The 16,550-nt window shown below is 37.1% G+C and overlaps 1 long non-coding RNA gene across 1 annotated transcript; it reads right to left on the reverse strand.

Annotated features, from left to right (window-relative positions):
* Window positions 1–1,782: 1,782 nt before the first annotated feature.
* On the reverse strand, window positions 1,783–15,701 carry LOC114073778. Its single transcript, XR_003574392.1, has 3 exons — window positions 13,472–15,701; window positions 13,010–13,132; window positions 1,783–2,245 (listed from the first exon to the last, which is right to left on the reverse strand). It is a non-coding gene; the product is annotated as an uncharacterized LOC114073778 (long non-coding RNA).
* Window positions 15,702–16,550: the final 849 nt, after the last annotated feature.

Raw genomic sequence — 16,550 nt, forward strand, 5'->3', positions numbered from 1 at the left:
AATATAATTTTATCTACAGGATTCATTTTCATGCAAACACATCAAAGAGTTATTTTCTTAGCTGACATCATAACAGCCCTATCAAAAAGAGCATGTTAGCTCTGCCTGAAAGATATAAAGGAACAGTCTTCAATCCATGACTTGTAGTCAATGTACCGGCCAAAGACCCTCTGCAATGTTGCTGATAGCCAAGCACACTATCTCATACCCACTGAGCAGTGGGGCAGTGAAGACTGGGATCCCAATCAAGAGTCATTTTCCTTCTTTCATGATGTGCACAACACCTCCCAGAAATGTGTGCATGAGAATATCTGCTTTACAAAAGGCAAGACCTGATGATAGGAAGGTAATACAGAACTAGATAGAACCAAAAAAAGAGAGCTGAAAAATTAAACAGTGCCACGAAGGGCTTCAAAACTTAGTTATAAACAGTGTTATTTATTAATAAAAATCTAAGAAGCTTTACCACATCTGACATTCTTTAAAGAGTTTTAAAAAAATACTAACCACAGTTCCACAAAGAACTCAAATTCATCTTGAGTCTACTTCATTCAGATTTGAAGAAAATAATCTTATACAAACCCAAAAGGCTGGTGACTAACATTAATACACTGATCATCAGGATGCTCACAGCAGCTGTTACTGGCTATGGATGTAATTCAGTGTTTCCTCTTCCCATCCTATTGCACTGATGATGTGCTGGCAGAAGCTGTATTTTATACTTCAGCTTTCCTAGAAAAGCACAACTGCACCTTAGGACTAAACCTGCGATCATCCTGAAGTCAGTAGCAAAGCTCTTGTTAGAATCATAGACCTTTTCAAGATCATCAATTCCAACTATTAACCTAGCATTACAAATAGGACTAGAATTTCACAGTAGGAGTTATCGTATGGAGAGATATCTTAATCCTTTATTTCTTATCTCTCTAGGGAAAATTTATTTTCACTTTTGCAAAATCTTAATATAAAATGCAATACCAACACATAAAAACCTTGACCACTAAAAGACAATGCATCTCATCTTCTGCCTTCCAAAGACACATTCACCACTCACATTCAGCTGTCATAGAAACAATGGTGAAAGTAACGCCTGTCTCAGATGAAGGGATTCAGTCAAGGTTCAAGGATCCTAGGGAAGCAAAGAGAACATACTATGCTATCAGATTACTTGGAATTCATGTACTTAATAAAGCTCACAGACCTCAGGAACAGCCAAAATATTTGTTTCATTGCCAAAAAGCTTAACCTTAAACCACTAATATCAGTCATAAGACTCACATGGATAACTTTGTACACAATTTGCATTTTTTTCCACAGAAAGTCCTACCCAATTTTTCTATCAGACAATTCCATTTCAGGTAGTAAGGGTTAGTGCCTAGTAACACACAGGGCTCTTTTAGCTGCTTGCATGCTAACAACCAGTATAATTGTGCCTAGCTTTTTATTTTAAATGGAGACTACCTGCTTCCCATAACAATGGTACTTCGTTAGAGGACCTATTCCATCATGATTTATATGATACCTATGCAAGTTCCCAATGGGAGTTGTACTTTGAATAATAAATGTAACTTCTTTGTTCCATACAGATTTTGTGCTAGTTCTATCTCCTTTTCGCTTATTCTAGTCACTATTTTGATCTTCTTTTTGATGATAGTACCACAGTACACTCATAAATTCATATGCCAAGTTATTAAAAAGTAAAAAAAAAAAAAAATCCAAAGAAGTTGTGAAATACCCTGTAAAACTTGTTCCAAATTAAGTTTTTAGACCCTCAAGGGCAAAGGATAATCCATGGTCAACTGCACATACTCATTTATTTACAATACACAGAGAAACAAACAAAATAGCAGCAAGACATTCCTGCACATTAGTTTATTTTTTCCATTCTATGTTTTTATGTATTTCTATATTGTTTCCTGACCATGCCTCAGGCACGCATACAGCAACACAACTGCTGTCTCTGCAGTTCTACGATTCTGTCTATGTAGAGCTGGGAAGAAGCGAGTCAACTGCTTTGTTTTGGAATTCTTATTTTGTTTTACACACACGTGCACACAAACATGGGTACTTATGTTCCTTATCTCTAGTTTCTGAGACAGAGCTGAACTGTTTCCAGAGAAAACTCTGTTCTCACATGGTCAATTTTGCTATTACTCTGGAAAGATCCATTGTTTTAGATGACCTATGTTTCATTTCTGAGCTTTAGTAGATCCCTTAAATACTCCAAATCTCATTCTTGGAGTGCCTAAAGAAAATAGAGCAGAATACTGATATCAACTTATTATTCTTTGAATAGGTAGAGCAAAGAACAGAAGTCAGATGGGCTGTATCCTTCACCTCTGAGAATACACAGCATCATTTTGTGGTAGCTACAAGTCTTAGGTACCAAAGTTACTGCTATGTGCGTTATTGTATCGCCCTCGCTCTAACCCAACCGTGAACTAACAATGAATGAGACGAGATGATTATTCACCAGGATGGGACAATTTCTTACACAACGTCATAACCAATTACAGTTAAGCAGCAGGACTGAATTCGAGGATTGTAGCCACACCTTTTTTGCTGATGTGACAGCTACAAAACATCCAGGTTGTTTGGGAAGGCTTTGTTTAATACATGGCTTTAGTGGACCTTTATTAAGGTGGTCATCTTACCGTGGCTCTTGTTATTTGATCCCGATATTTAACTATGGCAAACTGTTTACAGGATAGCTTCTTGGCGTGGGATTCAACAACATGAAAGCCAAGACTACATAGAGATTTTTTGGGGGCAAAGATATGATTCCTCTTTTACAGAAGCTTTCAATTTCCAGTACTGTCTAGCCCTTCTAACTTCAGGTGGGAAAGGGTAAGGAATGGTATAGAGCAGTGGAAAAAAAAAAACCCACCTGGGGACCAGAGGAATAATTGAAGCTAGCACACATTCAGAATAACTCAGGAGATCCCAGGCTCTGGCTCAGAAGAGCAATTGCACGGCTATTGCAAAGTCCCCCTAAAGAGAGTGTGAGTGCAGAGTTCACAAAGACATTAGCTGTCTCCTGCTTTTCCAGATCAGAACAAAATCATCACCCTCCCTTAATGCAGACAAGTAGTTACTGCTATGAATAAACTCAAAAATGCTACTTACAATCTGATGTGTCTAATTCTGGGTATATTAATGTAGGATATTAAATCCTCAATTTCTGTTACTTATTTGGTATTTTTCCACAAAGCACTTCTCAGTGTAATTCAGAAACCAGATTAATGTCTGATTTCATTTTGATTTTGCTTTTGCACAAAAATCATAAACAAATCCCAAAACATTACAGGCTTCAGGCACCTTGTTAAATACTACCTTGCCCATAAAGACTCTGTACCTGAGAGAACTCACAAAAAAGCTGAAACAGAAAAGGACTGAAATAAGTGTATTATGTAGAGGTCCCACATATACAGCAGGATTTCTCATATACTTCTAATACAGTGTTTTGTGTAATCCCCAAGGCAAAACTTCTCATGACCACTATCTGCAGGAAGAATTTACTGTCAACACAGAGGATACGCTAAAGGAACAAAATGAGCTCAGTCCACATTCACACCAACCCCACAGCTCCTTAAGACACTCATTTTCAAAGTGGTTTGTTTTTTTCTTTTTTTTTTCAGTAAAATGAGCATTGTTTCAAGTTCCTTTATGGCAGGTCAGTAGAATTAAAATGAAGGCAGGCTTGCTCACCACTCAGAGCACTTGCCTTCTTTTTAATTTCTCATGGGAATGAAAAGTATATTCAGCTTTTCTTCCTTCAGCTCCACACTCTCTACCCTTATAGAAGATTACTGAAACATGAACTTGAGAAGGCTGTTTCAAGCAGAAGCATGTTCCTATGTAAGGGAATGATGTTAATTCCTGTCACTCTGAACATCCAAGTGAGATTGTTGTTAAAGCTGCTTCTAAAGGACCAAGGGAATATGTGCCATTCAGTTCAATGACTTTCATCACCTCTATTAGACTAAACATAAATGTAATATTGCCAAGCCAGATTCCAAAGGTTAGTCTTTCATTTAGGCAAAATACTGGAAATGCAAAAGCTGTGTAGCATTTACAGGAATCTAACATGGATTCAATAAACCAATTGAACACAAAAGGAACATCCTTTCTAAATGCAAATTATTCAGGTGCAGTTTGAGTTCCTTAAAGGTTACTCTTCATTCTCTCTCCTCATCTAATAAATGACAATACAGAACAGCTTAGTTTCCTCTTCAAACTTTTTTGTATTAAGTCATTCTGCTGCTTCTATTACAGGCCTTCTCTGTATGAAGCAGATATAGACTCTGGACTGCTTCTGTCCTGTGACTGCTCAACACCGACATTACCATTTTACTAAAGCACTTCTGAGAAGAACTTAAAAAAGAATTTAAAAACCAAGTCTAACAACACAGCAATGTACAAGCTGCAACATTTTTTCTTTCCTTTTCATTTTGCCAAAAGATTTTACATTTTCCTATATGGAAGAGTAAAATCACAAATATCAAGACGGTCCCAGAAAATGCAGCCCAACAACTCTTGATACTACACTCGTCAAAGTGTCAACAGATCTACCTGAACAGCTATGCACAGTAGCTCCAGATCTGAATATGAAATTTCTTTATGATGAGATCTTGTCTTTTGTGAAGCCTGGGGCCAACCTTTTACTTGGTTCCTGTGGGTCAGAACAATATTTGTTAACCAATTTTGAGGCAGGGTCTTAGGAATCACATGAAAGAAAACATGTTATATTATATTATTACTATATTATGTCATATTAGAGATGGTCTATCCAAGAAGAACTATATTTGTGCACAAATTAAATGCCGCATAACAATAGCCACTAACTAGGAAGCTGCTGTGGGCCCTCTGTGGCATTGCACATTCATTAGAGAAATTTGCAAGTATATTTTATAAACAAAATTTGCCTTTTCTATGGAAATTTAATTTCATCACAACTCGCATAGCAGCATTGTCAGAATTAACAGGGGTGAGTGAAACCTCAGAGCCTTCATATGAAGAAAAAGACTGATTGAAAATGGCATTGATTTCCCCAAGAAAACAAAAAGTGAATGATACTACTGGGAACTACTGCTACCTCACTGTTAAAGACAGAGGGGAGTCACTTCCACTGGAGAAAGAAGCACTAGCTGTTTTTTGGTACAGGAAATGTTTTGCATTTTCCATGTTTCCTTTCACATAAGATTCAAATGAGACACAGCAACTGGTCACATGATGTTAAGAGTTTAAGCTGAAATTGTGGCCGTATTTTACACAGTCAATAATTCAGTTCATATTTCTGTCTCAGCTGTATTCTGTATTTTTTTAATTGTTCCAAGGTCTCATCCATTATATATTAATGGTACCATGCATGATATAACTAGTCTTTTTAATGTTGTAGGTAGAAAATAGACAAATAACAGTAAGAAATTCAATTAAGAAGAAGAGACACATTCTGGTTTTGATTCTGTGCAAAGATAGCACCCAAAATAAAGAGAATGACAATAAAGACTGGTAATAAAGTTCCAAATGAATACCTCAGCATACCATGCATAACTGAAAGAAGGATTCAGTCCTCTCCAGAGAACATGCTAGAAAGTCCTGATAAAATGGACTTCCATGTACTGATAAAAAACATTTACTGATTTTTCTCCTAGTGGAATAAACCGTGACTTTCTTGCTTTTTTTATATCTATCATAGGCAGCAGAAACACACTTGGAGGTCATGTATTTCGCTTTTGTCTTCTGGAGCCCAGAGACCTTGACTCCACCTACTGCTGCTGAGAAACTCCGTGAGAGCAACAGACAAGATGGCTATGGCCAAGGGCAGCCCTTTTAAGACAAGTGTCAGAGCAGTCCTCCACCCTAGTTTAATTAGAAAAAGATTTTTCTCATCATGCTGCTGCAATACTGTCAAGGAACTCCATTTTGTTGTAAAATCATGTCTTAGTCGTGTTGGAAGGAAACCAATAAAATTATTTTTGATCTAGAAGCAAATAAAAACCAATCTTTTCAAAATTTAACATGAGTTGCTAACTTGTGGTTTTATAACTCACGCATGGCTGACTAACTTTTAAAACCTCAAACTTTTAAGTTCTCATAGAAAATGAGGGCAGAGTCTCATTTTGAAGCTCACATCTTATAGTAAGGTAATGACTTTTTTTTTTTGACTGATGAATCAGCTGCACATGAACTGCCACTGTACAAAAGCACGGCATGTTGGATGCTATGGCTAGAACTTTGTCGCTTAACACAGTCACAGGTTTTTTGCACCCTATTAAGAGTTTTCTTCCCAGCTATTTCAGTTACAAAAATAGCTCTTAAAACATACTGTACATACTCGGGATGAAAATTTGACACAAAATTTCAAGAAAAAAACCATATTTTTCCTCAACACAGTCTTTCCTCTGCTACCATCCACTCACTAGATATTCTTTCCCTAATTCAGAGTCACCAAGAGTTTTGCCTGCTTGCACTGTAAGCAATCTAAATAATGAAGCATTTTCTTCACTCAAAGCAGAGCCAGGCACTGGCACCCCTGGGTCATACCTGGCCTGCCAGAACAATACCTGTTGGACATCACAGACTGCTGAAGGACTCAGTTTCCTGGAAGAGACACTGGTAGCTGGGTGGGGAGATGGCCCCTGTGCTGCACATGCTCTGCAGCAGCAGATCCATACAGAGAGAACCAGGGGTGAGTCACAGCCCCTCGGTGGCACCAGCAGCTGCAGTCGCTGGGCCTGCCCCGGCAGAGCCACGACACCACAGTCGGCAGGGCACGTGTTTAGCCAAAGTGACACAACTGTTGACCAGGCAGGATTTCTCCCTTCCTGCCCCACATTTTCAGGTGGCAAAGCACTCAGCCAGCATTTCTTCAGCTGGGATCTATGCAGAAGGCACAGCAATGCTGTCAAAATAAAACACTGAATCACCCATGTAAAACCTTGCTTTTTTAAGAAGGAACTCCTACTGTGCAACACTGGATTACAAAAATACATCTACAGTGAAAGTGAAAATACATTTTTAAATTCTGATTCTCTGTCAAAGCACTTTGAATATCAAAGGTCCTATTGTAGCAAAGTTCCCAAACAAACAAACAAGCAAACCAAGCATGCAGAAGTTCATCAGAAATTAAAAAACCACCCCACCAACCAACTGAATGTTGGTATATTATATCAACTGCAAAGGTAATGTTAGTATAAATCTCTGATATTTATGCAGTGAACTGACAATTCCCAGTCAGACTCCCACAAACTCACATTCCTTACTCACTGAACACAATAGCTAAAATCCAATTGAAGAGTCAAAATTCACCCCTTCTAATCTTAACCTGAGCTTCCTTCCTTAATTTAGGTTGCTCTTATGCTCCGTCCTCTAAAGTCTACTTGTTCCACCTCTTCTGCATAGAGCAAAGATACACAAGCTATCCTGAAAGAGTTCTGATGTTTAGCAGAGACTGAAACTTGTCACTCTTCTATTTTTCTTTGAAAAATTTTAAAATTTTAATTAATTGGTTTTTGTCATAGGAGCCACAGTTTGTCAGGAATACATGTAATACAAGCACAACTTTGGTTTTGATACAAGCCTATTATGAATTAAATCATTCATGTCACCAAAGCTGCACACGAATGTCCACTGTTCCCAGATTAGGGCTTTAAATGTTCACCTCTATATTTAGAAACCATAAACCAAATGGCCAGCTTTCCTGATGACTCAGCATCCATACTGACTGCAGAAGAATGTGGATCCCCAGCAGGCCCCTTGCATAAAAGTGCTTAGAAAGTCCGAACGTCAAAGTTACTGCTTACAGAGTTTTCCAGACTAAGAACAGAAAGACCCTTATTAATTTTTCTTTTACTTCTTGTCCCATATGACCATTTGTTTTAGGAAAAACTTAGAAGCAAACAGCCGTTCTCTTTTACTTTAAGTTAAATGCCTATTTAAAGAATTTGTTTTTTCTCATGCCTGGACCTTTCTTTAATTGGATGCCAGCCAATTTCCATTTCTCTACCTCCCAGTCTGCTGATGTTCTCTATGCTCTCATTTTATTTCTATACATACACACACATATACATATGTATATATGTATGTATATAATCTAAGCCCTTCAGGCTTATCGTTGACAATAACTGCTTTGTTGTGGTTTAGTTTTGTTTTGCTTTTAAATCAGGGAATACTGAAACACTTGGCAGCACCGTCAGAGATAAAAAAGGTCGCTCCAGGGTACCCCAGGGAAAGTATGCACGTTCATTGCTGGTCTCACCAAGCAAGCTGGGCATGAAAACCAAGAAGCCTGAAGCTGTCACTGTTCATGTGGTTACACACGGTCACACATGCATATTTATGTTAAAATTTGTATTTATTCACTTTACAAATATAACCAGTAATACTCAGATAATGTAAGGAATATGTAAGCAATACTTACTTACACTCCCCACTTGAGAATCTCCAAAAGCTTTACTAACGTAAATCAGAAAGAAGGGTAGCTGGAAACAAGGATGTGAAAATTATATAAAGTATCCAAACCACACTATAGAGGTTTGTATAGTATACCTCTACTAAGAAATTTGCTGGTAACACATCAGATATAACTGTCCTATTCTTGATCTCACATAGGGAAGGAAAATCCACTGGAAAAAACAGTTAATATTTGCCTGCATTACCTTCAACAATTTTTTGCTTTCAAAGAGGGCCATTATGTTTGCTTTCTTTTTTAATCTGATGGACTGGTTTAGGAAAAGGAGAATGAACAATTGGAAAAAAGTGGAAGCCCAAAGCATAATATAAGTTTAGATTATGTTGCTTCACTAGTATTTCCTTAGAATCACAAACCAATATGCAAAATCTTTTGGTAATGACATAACACAATTTCCACGCAGGCTAAAAACACAGGAAAACATAAATATACATTTTTGCTTTCTGACAATGCATTAAAAAAGCCATTTTTTCCCCCCCCCTTTTTTTTTTTTTTTTTTTCCAATCATCACTTTGTTATTTTGGACTTCAAAGGTCTTTTAAGAATAGGTATACTTTCTCACAGGAACTTTTGCAAGTATTTGAGAGAGAAACATTACAAATACAAACATGCCTTAAGGATTTTATTGTAAATCACTTACTTTCATCTATCATACTTATCTGGTTGGTTGTTAAGAATCATACTACTTATTACCCATTACGGAATGTTGTAGGACAAAAAATTCCGAATATTCTAAAGGTATGTGAGCATCTTAAACCCAAACAAATGTCAGCCCTTAAACGAAGTATGAGTAGTGAACAAAGTATTTTTGTACTTCTATGTTTGCATTTTTATCTTTACAACAAATATTAAGCACTGTCCTGGTTCAACCCCAGCCAGCAACTAAACACCACAGAGCCAGTCGCTCACTTCCCACCAGTAGGATGGGAGAGAGGATCATGAGGGTAAAAGCGAGAGAACTCGTGGGCTGAGGTAAAGACAGTTCAATAAGTAAGGCAAAAACTGCGCACTCAAGCAAAGCCAAACAAGGCATTCATCCACCATCTCCCAAGGGCAGGCAAGTGCTTATCCATCTCCAGGACAACAGGGCTCTAGCAGACATAACGGTGACTTGGGAAGACAAATGCCGGCCCTCCAAATGTCCTCCTTCCTCCTTCTTCCCCCAGTTTTATTTGCTAAGCATGACATCATATGGTCTGTAATATCCCCTTAGTCAGTTGGAGTCAGGAGTCCTGGCTGTGCCCTCCCCCAGTTTCTTTGTACCCCCGGTGTCCTCACTAGTGGGGCAGCACAGAAGCAGAAAAGGCCTTGACAGGATGCAAGTGCTGCTCAGCTAACAAAACCCTCTCTGTATTATCAAACCGTTTTCAGCACAAATCTAAAACATACCACCACATCAGCCACTGTGAAGAAAATTAACCCTACCCCAGCCCAAACCAGAACAGGTGCCAGTTAATTTGGATTCCAATTGAGAGCAACTAGTCTATACCTTGACGACATTCTACAGACTTCAAGAGTCTTCTAGCCTAACAGTGACGTAAACAATGTTGGAAATTTAGGTCAAAGATTCAAAGAGTATTTTTTTCTTTCAGAATAACCCTGAGGCCTTTTACTAACATTGTTTCAAAGTAAAATAAATATTTACTGTTTCTGATACTCTGCCTCAAGCCAACTGATGCAAGGAGAAAAGAGTGTAGTTTAGTAGCTTGTTACATATCTTAAGTGTTATAATAATACTTGCATGCTTTGCAGACTGTGTACCATGCAGTTTCCTTTTCCATGTGCTTTCATTTGTAATAAAATATTTATATGCAAAAGAAAAAGAAACTAAACTCAAGGTTGTTCTTGGATATATTGATTCCTCATAAACTTCAGTAAAATAAAATGTAGACTTATTGCCAGGATAATTTAGTTCTTCTTTCCTTGTATAAGCTAGCTTGGACTGTTTCCAATTTAAAAACCAAACCTTTTTTCAGAGTTTGGTAACTATCACTGAGGGTTTATTCAGTACACTGATATTCAGTCTTGAATAAAAACATGAAATGTTTATCTAAGATCATGAGTGCATTTGTCATAATTTGTATCTCAAAGAAAGTCATGGTCACTGACAATTACAGTTTTGTCACACTACCTTTTCTTAACACAAACATCTTTGGTTATTAGATCACAAAAATTTCAAAAGGATTAAATGACTGACTTTGAACAGCATTGTGTGCCATCTCTGGGTTTAGCTCAGCCTGTATGTAAACAGGCTTAGCATTGTCATTGAGAATTACACCCATTTATGCCAGGGATTAACATGCCAGAGTCTCTTCCTCTGAAATCACAGCTCCATTCTAAAGATGCAGCTTCTCGCTGCTGTTATTTTCTTTTCAAGTAAATGCACAGTTAACTACAGGCTGCACTGGTAGGTTGCAGGGATGGAGATTAAACCTGAAATGAGCACAGAAGATTTAACTCTGCTCCACTTCAGAGTAAAAACTGTTTCTCTGAGGGATTGTCACCCACATGCAAGTGTTGGAGTGCAAACCTCCTCCTTGAAATGCCTCACACTGCCTTTTCACTTCTCCACCCACCACTCGTTCTCATACTCTCACTGTTGAGTGTAATCAATGTCACTGGAAGATAAGCTGCCCAATTCCTCAGAACGACATCTGACTACTGTGCTTAATAGGGAATGTAGCAAACAGTCATTAAAAATGGCAAAGCTTTTCCTAGTGTAGAATAAAAGACGTGTGGTAAGTTCAGATTCTCTAACCCCATCTGCTAAATCCTACACTACACAACAACCCTTTTATTCAAGTTCAAGGATGCAACTCCTCCATTTAAAGAGCACTTGTTACCTCAGAGGAAATGGAGGCTAAAGTGTGCCTGACACTAAAGAAAGAAAAAATTAATGTTGGCTCTGCAATGAAACCCTCCAAAACAGCCAGTCTCACCCAAGCATAATAAATCAATTGTGTGCTCTTTTAGCAAACCAATTACTTTTATTCTTTGGCTTTTAGCTTGTCCACGTGCCAGTTTACAGTCCTATGTGACAGGGAAGTGTGGTAAGACTGATGTCTCTCTTCCTTTCTCAGGCACTGTGCTGAATTTGTCATTCTATATAAAATACTAACTGCTTAGCATTGCTACAGGACTACATGTCATACCCATTGGTATGTTCTCTTTTTTTCCTACCTTTTTCCCTTCTATCCTTTCTTAATTCAGTAACTGTGTCTATTAGACCCATTCTGTATTCAGGCTTGTTCTCCAGTGCTACTGCTGAGCAATGTTAGGGTCTTAAAAAAGGTAATGAGAAAGGTTTTAGGATTGTTGTTTGGTTTTGATTTTTTTTGGTGGATTGTGTTTGTTTGGTTTTTTTTAACTGGAGGTATTTTAAAATCTCTAACAGTAAATATGCGAATTTTCCCCTTCACACATATAAAAATAAAAATGGAAAAATCTAATACAACTCATTTTTGGTAACTCACCAATCTTTTAGCCTAACGAACGTTGTGGTTCCTTGTGTTTTTAGAGGGCACGTTGAATACATTTATCAGTGTAGGTTTGTTGCCTGCCAATTTGATTAATTTACCTTGGTTTTTGTACAATGTAAAGGTATAAACTAGACCTTCTAAATACTAAAATGTAACATTATACGTCATTCTCACATTGTCTATCATTCATTTCCCTAACCTGTCCTCATATGAAAATTCCTAGACACATGAAAAAATGCCACTATCTATTTTTACTGCATTTTTTTTCCTAGCTGAACAGGACACACTATAGAAAAGACTATTCACTGGATTTAATGCAGTAGCTATAGAACATTCTATTTTTACACCATACTTACAAATTTTAACATTTTGGTTGTTTTTATAACTAGCAGCATACACTAAGTGTGTTTTTTTAATGAACTTAAAATTTCATTTAGTATCAATACACTAGGAAGAAATAATCTAGGAATGCCTAGATTATTCTTTAAATTAATTATTTATTAAATTGTATATCTCATCCATGGGTTTTAGCTATTATTAAGGTAATTCACTTGCTTTGTTAATCTTTCATGTTGCCTTCAAAATTGTAGTAACCCAATCAATAAAACATCCTCTGAAAATGAGACTATCTCATTGCTAAATTCTTTTTCACAATTGACAAGATATCTTTGATTAACATTACATATACAAAGCTTCAGAACATGGTTATCAGCTTTAATATTCTTGACCTACATTATACCTCAAATAAGCTAAATTTTCAGCCCCTTGGTAAGTGCTCCTCTGCAATTGTATTTTAAAATAATAAAACACATTCCATCTCTAAAATTATAAAACATATTCCATCTCTAAATTGTTGTAATCCCAGATAAAGCCTATCCTGCTATTTTCCTTTAAGTTTTCTTTCTAGTTTATACAAATTCGTTTTAAGTTCTGTTGAACAGATGCAAGTATAACAGCAACTGATACGGGGAGGCACTTCAATGGGATAATCTGCAGATATGATTGTGATTTAAATGGGACAACATCAGAACATACGGAGTAAATTTAATTGTTCTACCTTGATTGAACACAATCAGGATGCAGACACTTGTTATTCTTTTGTATGTGCTTCCCAGGAGGTTAGGAATGTTGCTTCTGTCACTATGGGGTTCTACTTGAGAGAAGGTAAAAACATTTTTCCCTAAGGAGAAAGCAGAAGCAGGTGTATCATACACTTGCCTGCACTGTTGCAAACGTGTGCATAGCACAAACTACAACAAATGAAACGTTCCATCATTGTAATGAATTGAAATACATTGTACACATATGGATGAAAGATAAAACCTGTAATATTCCACCAAGCTGTGAAAATTCAGTACCACTTGGGAGAATAAAAACTTTGAAGATACATCTTTCTATCTCCAATCCTAACATCCAGTTTGTTTACCCAGATTTCACCCTATTTCTGTGACAGATAGGCCCCTTTTTCTTCTTGCCTCCACCATTTCATCCCACTCATTTCTAGGCCTAGTGTCCTCACCCTGCCACACTGCCTCCTGTTACACATCTCCTCCATATATGGTGCCCATGGTTTTCTGTTCCTCAGTTCCCTGTTCAGTTCTGCATCTCGTTCTTTCTGGTGAGTCTATCCAAGCTTCCTTCTTACCCTAGTACCCAGAGGAAACACCCTTCTCTTGTCTGCCTCTGACCTGCATCTTCATTTTCCTCCCTTCCTACAACTACGGCTCTTGCTTTCAAATCAGATAAATTCTCCTTTTTTACTTGCTTGGTACTAGCAAAGGGTGAAGGATGATCACCCCAGAGTCCAATCCTTGTTCCAAACATGGAAAGAAGTCTACACATACTGAAAGGCAAAGTGACCTGTATTATTAACAACAGCAACGTTTAATATTTTTATAATATGTATAAAGGGTTTATTTCCAAGGTTGTTCAACCATCTCCCATGAAGACACTCAATGGAGAAGGAATAGTTTATATATGAATTGTTATCACTGACAGCATACTCATGTTCAAGGCTGGGTTGGATAGGTCTTTGACCAACCTGGTTTAGTGGAAGGTGTCCGTGCCTGCAGCAGGGTGGTTGGAACTACAGGATCTTCAAGGTTCCTTACAACCCAAACTGTTCTACAATCCTGATATTTGACTTAAAATAACTAAAAAAATGCACCCAACACCACTGTATATAATTTATCATCTTTATAATTCATTGCATTAACCCAACAACAAAAAGCAGACAGAAATAAAACTCTCTTGCTTCAATCCTAGCAATAACTCAGCCAGCAAACTTTACTGCAAATGTTTGTGTATGTAACTCCTGTGAAAACTGCTTAGATGTCCACTATGCACAGGAAAAGGGAAATAAGCCATATGTCAACAGGTCAAAGAGCACACCAGAGCACTGAATTAAGTTCACACCATAAATGAAAATGAAGTAGCAAAACTTACGTTAAGTGATTTCCACTGGTGTTTAATACAAATTTTGGTGGTGTTAGTTATAAATTTTTAGTAATTATTAAACAGCAGAATCAGGAGATTAGCTGAGCAGTTTCCAAGACAACAAACTTTTCCCTAGTGTTGCTAGAGTTTCTGCTGTCTCCTCATCAGACCTGCATTTTGGTTGTCCTTCGGAGTCTATGGATTTGTAGATATGGCACAAGCACTTGCCTTGGTTTTGCTGGGAAAAAACCCAACATTTTTTTATATGAGCTAATTGTTGTTGACTAGATACTTCAAAGTTAGTGTAGGAAAAAAGGTTGGTCGCTTTCTTTACTTTATAGCTGTCTTGCACTTGTTTCAAAACTAAGAAAGGTCTAGACCGATAAGTATCCTTTTCAAGTGGCCATGCACATAAATGTAATACAATACCAGTGGAGACGGGCAAAAAGTACAAACTACTGAGAAAGCAAGCCAAAGCCAATGAAGCCAAAGCCCAATTCTAACAAGATTACCTTTCTCTAATTGCCATTAGGAAGTCATGCTGAACAAAAAAAAAAACTAAAGAAAATTTGCAATTATAAATTGAAATGTTAAGTATTTATAGAATGTGTACTTCTATAAGTTAATTTCAGTACATATCTGAGTAAAGAAATAACTCCAGATGTTAAAAGTGAAACTTAAATCCTTTTTCTAGACTGGGCACACTTTGCTTGCAATAAACTAATTTCTTTTTTCCTCCAGAAATTAACAATAAGACATTTTAAACTGCATTTCCTATATAGTTTTCTGCACATTTTCTTTCTTTTGACAATACTGTAATATTAGTTTTACCAACTAATAATTTGAAAGTACTTAAAAAATATGTCCTTGATTAAGCTTTTTGAAAAGTGAAATGTCAGGATGCCAAATTACTGAAAGTCGTACTCAGATTCAGAAGTTCTTATTGGGAATGATCTTTTTCCATTTCCACTCCCCTTCTGTGAATCTTACAACTGTTCAGACAGCGGATATTCTACACTTATAAATAGTAGCTGATCTTATTACTTCTAAAGCAGGCACCATTACTCTCAAAGAGACAGCCAATACTCATGATGCAAATTGGGGAAGAGAAACAATCTCGCTTAAGGCCATTCAAAACTCAGGTTTTGGTTTCTTCTGATGTCACATTTTTGTTAAACTAACAACATAGCATATTAAAGCCTTGCCAGAATCAACATATCCTTGTGAGTGCCAAAGCAAATATTACTTTAGCCTCTACACATGGAAAATCTACGTCACATACATGAGTCAGACTGCATGATGCTGAAGAGCTTATCATCCCCCCCCCCCCCCCCCCCCCCCCCCCCGGAAAATTCTACGAGTGAAAATGATTTGTACTATACTAAGAGCTCTGTATATTCAGAAGTCACAACTATTAAACAGGGTAGCAACATAAATAAAATATAAGCAGATATTTATTCGTATTTCCTATGAAGATACTACAGTCTTTTAAGACTTAGGGTTTAAGCTGTGTTTTAACCTTTGATTTATACCACAAGAGTTTTATTGCTGGTTACAACAATGCCATTGCTAACCAAAGCTTCCTGAGTCTCTTAATTCATAAAACAGTGTCTTACGGGAGTTTAGAATACACCAAAGATGCAGGATCAGATCCTACCTTCCAACTCCCTTTCTTGTACCTTATTCTTGAAACAGATCTGGCTTTATGGAAATTAAGCAGGTCTCTCATCTTCGTTAAAGACGATGAAGCTACTTGGTATCCACTTTGGATAATGGTTTTTTCTACAAGACAATCAGTTCTACTTAGCTTAGCAGCTAACAACTTGCAAAGGAAAAAAAAAAATCAACAGTTGTCAGCTGTGACATGTTTACCCTCCAGACTAAAACAAAAGCAAGAAAAGACTTTGAGAGTGTCACTGTATTAATGGTACTCAAAGCTGCATGTTATCCATACCCTTCTTGAAATAAGAGATTTATTTTATTCATTCACCTGTTTCTTGTCTCCTCTCCTCCTTGTGGCTAAGTGATTTAAAATTACATTTAAATAGCAGAAGTGGCATCTTTAACTACTAGCTCAACAGCCTCAGTATCACATTCTGCATTTGAAAACAGTGTTTGCATTTTGTTTTTCTTCTTAAAAGCATTTGAAGTACTAGTGTAGT

This window comes from Empidonax traillii, unplaced genomic scaffold (assembly GCF_003031625.1).
Source record: "Empidonax traillii isolate 1590-97213 ecotype Southwest subspecies unplaced genomic scaffold, ASM303162v1 scaffold33:size3420811, whole genome shotgun sequence".
Taxonomy (NCBI): Eukaryota; Metazoa; Chordata; class Aves; order Passeriformes; family Tyrannidae; genus Empidonax; species Empidonax traillii.